Source organism: Anas platyrhynchos, chromosome 5 (assembly GCF_047663525.1).
Source record: "Anas platyrhynchos isolate ZD024472 breed Pekin duck chromosome 5, IASCAAS_PekinDuck_T2T, whole genome shotgun sequence".
Classification (NCBI taxonomy): Eukaryota; Metazoa; Chordata; class Aves; order Anseriformes; family Anatidae; genus Anas; species Anas platyrhynchos.
Genome location: NC_092591.1, coordinates 19,855,080 through 19,861,079, shown reverse-complemented (window position 1 = coordinate 19,861,079; position 6,000 = coordinate 19,855,080). Strand labels below are relative to the sequence as shown.

General features: G+C 35.4%; 1 long non-coding RNA gene across 1 annotated transcript in view; it reads left to right on the top strand.

Moving 5' to 3' along the window:
• Positions 1-3,071: 3,071 nt before the first annotated feature.
• The window catches only part of LOC110353257 (uncharacterized), an 80,686-nt gene continuing 77,757 nt past the window's right edge, over positions 3,072-6,000 (top strand). The window contains exons 1-2 of the long non-coding RNA XR_002403533.4: positions 3,072-3,323; positions 4,609-4,635. This is a non-coding gene — a long non-coding RNA (uncharacterized lncRNA). The remainder of the gene's footprint in view (positions 3,324-4,608; positions 4,636-6,000) is intronic.

The following is a 6,000-nucleotide window of genomic DNA, read 5'->3' as shown; positions in this document are numbered from 1 at the left end:
GAGAATGGAACCCCAGTTTAGTACTTCTCACACTAGTTCCCCAGTCATTAGGTCATTATCAAAAGTTTTTGATTGTCTCCTCCCTCTTATTCATGGACAGTGACTTTTTGAATGTATTTTCTGTACTTGCAAATTCTTCCTGGATTAGGATACTACCTTTATGAACAAAGATATCTATGCATCTCAAGACTCCTAAGCAATTAAACAAGATTCTTAAAACATTATTGGAGCAGAGCTTGTAAGTGATGTCTGTTGCTTACAGTTTTTAGAGAAAAGTGGGGTTTTAAGTACCATGCATATGATTATCTACTAAAACTACTGTTTTCATGCCTCAAGATTTCACAGAATCATGATAAGAAACCAGTTAGTTAAGATAGGACCCACTTCTTCATTTCTGTTCATTAAAAAAAAAAATAAAAAAAATCCTTTAGGAGCACTGTGTAAGTGAAATTACCTGATTAATAATACAGCCCATAATGCTATAAAAGGTGAAGAAAATGCCATAACTGTTCTTTAGGGAATTAGACTAGATTTTTATTTATTTATTTATTTATTAACTCTTGGTAGGTACTTAGCACACTGTAGCACACCAAAAATAAAGGCAAAACATCTGATTTCATGTACAGTGTCAAATCTTATTGGGATGGCTTCAGAGCCAAACAAAAATCCTGAAGGGCAAATATTTTATGCTGCTTCTTTGCTTAAAACCTTCATTGCAATATCCAACTGAAACATAGTGCATGTCTATAAATCTAGCTTCTCTTATCCAAATAAAAGCACTGTAAAATTTCTGTTTACAATAATCCACTTGATAGGCATTACTTCATCAAAGTAATGCTATGCTGTGCTGTTTCAAAAGGAGCAGCTACATATTCAAGTAAGATGACAGACTTATTTTCTGTCTTTTTGAAGACTATGTTCCATTTATTAATAATTACATTTACTAAGCTGTTAAACTGCCAGCAAAGAAGCTGCTGTTAGGTAAAGGAAAGTAATTTATGGTAAATGTAAAAAAGAACTATTTGTAAATTCATCAGGCTAAACTTGAATGAGATTGTTATTCCTGTGAATTTCTATTCATTAGAAAAAAAAATAATAATAAATAAATAATAATAATAATAATAAAACATATCTAAAACTTCAGAAATATTATAAATCACACATGAAGGAAGCCTGGATAGGTCAGTTCCAAAGCATGTTATTTCAGAAAAATTTTATGCCCCACAGCATATTTCATCACACTAATTTAATCACTGGAAGTTTGCTCTGTATTGCAATAAAAACGATGACCCATTTCCTAGGACTGCTTGCTTATACTAGGAAATGTTTTACTTCATCAGGGGAAAAAGGAAAAAAATTGATTTGTCCTGAACTTTTATGCACAGCTTCCATAAAAGTGAGGCCAAAGAAGTTCAGTTGATTACTACTCTATTAACTGAGAATGTAATTTCCATTTGTTTCCTCACCCAGTTGCTCCTGTTGGGTGGTATCCTCTAATTTGATGCTTGAAGGAAAACCTGAGATTTTTCTGCAGGCTGGCATTCATTGCTTTGCATATACTTACAGAATCCCAGAAAAAGCCATAGAATGTGTAACACATAAAGGATAACAAAGAGTGCAGAATATCCTGTTTTTATGGGCATGTTCTACCCATCAATCTGTCAGTCTGAATCATTTCTACAGCTGTGTGAATAATTCACAAGTGAATCATTCTGCAGTGATCTAATTTTTCTGCTTATGAGAGATTTCTGACCATTACTGATATATTTATTAGGGACATATTTTAAATTATCCAGTTAATTATTACTCCCTAATTTTTACAGCTTGGTCATGAAAACCTCCTGTCTGTACAAACTGTGGATTAGCCTTCAGTACCCTCTCTTATGCTGAATAGAAGCTTTCTGGGGGATCAAAAGTGTAGCACACAAAAGGACTATTCAAACACATCAAACTCTGTTCAATGTTGTATTTGTTATTGTACTTGTATTTGTACTTGTTAGATGTGATTGGTCAATAGATTTGTACAAAATTGCTACAAATATCTGATTGGGCGTCTGTGTTGACATTGCCAGTAGTAAATGTTCATTATGTATAAATGTTAAATGCAGGTTTCACAGACAGTCTAGCCAGCTAAACCTATCCATACAAAGTGCTTCAGAGAATGAGCACTTACAGGAAACAAAGGGGATGTAAGCTTGATTCATGTGAACTGATACATAAAAAGGAAAAAATATCTGAAAAGATATCATTGTCCCTCTGTCACTGTCAAAATCTTAAACATGTAAAGTTATAATGCTCATTTACTGATATGTCCTCAAAAACATATATAATCAATTACTTAAACCCGTAACATCCCTGATAATGTAGTACAGCTTTTCTATATTTAGGCAACATTAAACATAGAAAAAATGAAGTGTTCATATTAGTCAAGGTCACATAAAGTCACTGAAAAATTAAGAAATTAAATCCATGGGGAGCAGGTGCAGATTCCTTATAAATCTAAAGACTGACTGTATTTTCTCAATATGCTCCACAAGTATCAAAACCTCATCCAAGTTTCATATGCCAGGAATGGATGCAGATGAAAACTGGCAGAATGATCACATTTTTTGTCTGAATCTTTAAGTTCAGTCAACCTTGAAGCTCAAAATAGTTTTGGTGAAGGAGTTACTTTTTTTTTTTTTTTTTTTTGATGATGATGATAAAACTGTTCCAATAACTCTTACTTAAAAACCAAACAGTTCATTGCAAATCTACATAATTAAAGTTACTCTTAAGCACACCACTAACCATAAGAAATGAATACCACTTTATACTGTTTTGAGAACATTTTAACATTTAAGAAACTTACATGGAAGTGGGCTAGCAAACTAAAATACAACCATAGAAATAAAAATGATACCTTTGTGACATAATCTAACGTTCTTGGACTTGCCACTCTGAATAGGGATCTTGAAGAATGAAACCCTCCTTCCTTATTAAAGCATTCATTTCTGTTAGTTAACATCCTTCAAGGGTCCTCCTATTTCAGTACAGGCTTTCTTCCAGGCAAAAGTACCTGTGATCAAAATCAAATGTTAGAATGTTCTAAAAGCTCTTGAAGTAATAGTGAATACACACACACAAGCCAAGTTCTAAAACTAGATGTCACAGGCACGGGTTCACTGGGAATTTGTTTCTTGAAACAGGATTCGATATACCAAAGTCTCCTGGAATACATGTATATCATCTGGTTATAAAGCAGCTGTCACTTAAGCACTAGCTTGTTTCACAGGCTGCAATACAAGGGGAGAGGAGGAAAGGGATGAACGCTCGGTGATTTGGTAGGTCTGGTGTCAATTAAATTGAGAATGCTTTATTGAATAACATTTATTTCTATAATGCAACTTTTTGCTTTTATTGTTATATTATCCTAGAATCATAGAATATCCTGAGTTGGAAGGGATCGAAGAAGGATCTTAAAATAAAAGAATGGTTTGGTTGGGGGGGGGGGAAAGGGACTTTAAAGATCATTTAGTTCCAACCTCCATCATGAAGTCCAACTTCTGACTCCACAGAGAACCACCCAAAAATGAAACCATGTGTCTGAGAGCATTATCAAAATGTCTCTTGAACTCCAGCAGGCTTGCTGCTGTGACCACTTCCCTGGGGAGCCTGTTCCAGTGCCCAACCACTGGCATCCAGCTTATATTTATGTAAAACAAAATACTGTCCTGTCATTAGAATCTGAGTGGCTTTTTTTTTTTTCTTTTTCTAAGGGTTTAACTATAACTATCTAGAGTTTAATTATAATCTATCCATAAATTGAAATTTAGCGTACCTATTAGAATAGAAACACAGTTAAATTCTGTAAAAGTTAGCTGCCATCTGGTCGTGCATGGACACAGAGGTCTACAAAAACAGGTTCTAGTAAAGCACATATATACACATATTTTATTTATATATATGTTATTTACGTGTATATAAAATATATGCAAAAGGAACAAAAGCATTTTGAGAGTTTGAGTGGCCTCAGCTGAAAACACTAAGTCAGTAATTTTAATCTCAAGACTTCCAAGCTCAAGTTCAGTTGTATTCCTAGACCATGTCCCAGCCCAGTCCTGGGATGAGATCAGTTTGAGATCACAACTGGTCCCCTTGTGATCTGCACAGTTTTCCACGGAAAGGATTGGCATTTAAAGTGGCTGGAGTTTCCATAAGTCCGTGATATAAGCAAACGAAGAACAAGCAGGAGATATACATATATACTGTATCAACCCACATGCTGATCTGTTACTTGTCTTCTCACAAGAAATAGTTTACAGAGGTAACAGTCTGTGCTTGTTTAGGTTAGTGGTGAGAGAAGTGTCACAAAATTTGCTGCTACCAGACAAGACTGGTCACCTTTGGTTCAATTAGGGATTATCTTTATCAGAACGGTAAAACAGACAATGACTAATGGTTTATGAAATCCACCACAACAGTTGTGGTTTCTTTTCTTCTTAACACAGGTGTATTTGTCTTATCACTGTAGTAATTAATAAATAGCTTCCATAGCCACTTTCTGAGCAAGAATAATTTTTTGTTGTTGTTTTGTGTGTGTTTTTTTTTGTTTGTTTGTTTTTACAGATTTTCCCACAGCAAGGAATTCAACAGGTGAGATTCATGTTGCTTTGTCTTTTAGCTTTAAAAATGGTGTTCCCACAAGTCCCTAGTGTTTCATTTGAGATAGGTATTATGGAAAGACCCCAAGTAGTCATCCCTATGCACATAGATTATATATATATACATTTTTTCCAAATTCAATTATCTCAATCCGCTGTGCCTTGTAGTCAGTTTGTGCTCAATGTTTCATGGACTTCTCCTGACCCTTGTGAGACACAGTAACATACCTATTGATCACAGAACAACCTAATTTAAATTAATTCTATTTCAGAGTAATTACCAGGAGTGTTTAAGAACTATGAATTCTTGATAACAGTAAAATGAAAAGCTCTTTAAATTTCCAATAAATATACTACTTATATTTAGTGGAAAAAGACTTACATGTTAAATCTGTATCATACAGTTATTAAAAGCACATTTCCTGAGAAAAATAAGTGTTTGATTTATTATATTAATATCAAAGAAAAATTTGCATGACATGTCCCATATGTCAAAGGCAACAAGCTATTTCAGATCCTGGGGCCTGACCAGAGAAGGGATTCTCTGTAAATACAGGGATAAGTCCTACTCCTCTGTACTGGGTAAAACCATCACATCCCCTGAAGTCAGTGAGAGTTTTTATAGTCCTCACAGAGAGCCAGAATTCACTCCAATATGTAAAAACTCTTATTTTCAACTAGACTGATTTCTATTATATTCTTCCCATTTTATTCCTGCTGCTATTCAGTCCTGAGGTGCAGGTGAATCTCAAAGTATATATTTCAGAAACCTACTGAAAATCCTAAACCTCTAAAATCCCATGGAAAGCAATAGAGAGGATAGGCTGAGAGTGTCAACCTTAGCAAACCTAGGGTTAGGGCATGGAAACTGACTGCCCAAGGACAGTGGAAAATGGAAGAGGGTGGATTCCTTTTATTTACAGAAAGTCACTTGGAGAACCCACAGAGGCATTGGGCAAAAGCTGAAGCAATGAAGGTGTTGCCAAGAAGCTCCTGGTCAAGCCAGGCCCCAGTGCCACAAATAAGAAGAGTCAAGTATGAGTGGTCGGAGATTATGAGACAGGGCATTACTAGAAGATCAAAGGAAGAGAGTGTTCCCCTCTGTTAGGTAATTCTAAGATCACGTTTACTTTGTCCCCCAATACAAAATAAATATTGACTAATCGGAGAAGGTCCAATGGGGGGGATATAGAATGCATGATCCATAAGGAGGGAGTGGGGTTTGCTTGATTAAGGGGGATCTAACTGAAGTCTTCAACCACCTAGGAAGGCGAATCCAAGGGAAGACTGAGGCAGACATTTCTGGCTATAAGTCATATGTTGCAACAAGAAGCATTTGGACTATGTTCTCAGTCAT